Source organism: Alligator sinensis, unplaced genomic scaffold, assembly GCF_000455745.1.
Source record: "Alligator sinensis unplaced genomic scaffold, ASM45574v1 scaffold81_2, whole genome shotgun sequence".
In the NCBI taxonomy this organism is placed as follows: domain Eukaryota; kingdom Metazoa; phylum Chordata; order Crocodylia; family Alligatoridae; genus Alligator; species Alligator sinensis.
The window spans coordinates 12,338-13,365 of NW_005842912.1; positions in this window are offsets into that span (position 1 = coordinate 12,338).

Consider the following 1,028-nt stretch of genomic DNA (forward strand, 5'->3'; position numbering starts at 1 on the left):
TGGATAGTGAATTCCAGCAGGTGATGATCGCTATTGCTCAGGTTGTCAAAGACCTGCAGTCCCCTTACCAGGTCATCCCCAGTGGCCAGGACCAGGTCCAGCAAGGCGTTATCCCTAGTGGGGCTGTGCACCTCCTGGAAAAGGTGAAGATCCTGTAATACAGCCAGGAACCTACATGAGTGGTCAGACCTGGCTGTCTGTTCCTCCCAGCAAATGTCTGGGTAGTTTAGGTCACCCATGACATTGACATCCCTTGACCTAACCACATCCATAAGCTGACTGGAGAAGTCCCGGTCCAGCTCTTCCCCCTGGTTGGGTGGTCAATAGTAGATACCCACCATAAGGTCCCTTTCACCACGCCCCACATGTAGTTTAACCCACAGTGTCTCAGCCTGACCCTCCTCTAACCCAAAGCTAATCCTTGATGATGTAAGTTGCTCTTTGACATAGAACGTGATCCCCCCACCTTTCCTCTCTGTCCTGTCCCTTCTATATAGGGTGTACCCCCGAATGCCCACTCATTACTTTTCCCACAAATGTGATCCTTAATAATTTTGTCAAAGGTTTTCCCAAGGATAGAGGTGAGGCTAGCTGGCCTATAGTTACATGGATCCTCCTTCCTCCCCTTCTTGAAAATAGGGACCACGTTGGTCCTTTTCCAGTCCTCTGGGACCTGACCTGAGCACCAAGAGTTCTCAAACAACCGTGCCAGTGTCTCTGCTATGTCACATTGGCAATTCCTTCAGCACCATTGGATGAAGATTCATAGATTCATAGATGCTAGGGTCAGAAGGGACCTCAATAGATCATCGAGTCCGACCCCCTGCATAGGCAGGAAAGAGAGTGCTGGGTTCAGATGACCCCAGCTAGATGCTTATCTAACCTCCTCTTGAAGACCCCCAGGGTAGGGGAGAGCACCACCTCCCTTGGGAGCCCATTCCAGACCTTGGCCACTCTAACTGTGAAGAAGTTCTTCCTAATGTCTAGTCTAAATCTGCTCTCTGCTAGCTTGTGGCCATTATTTCTTG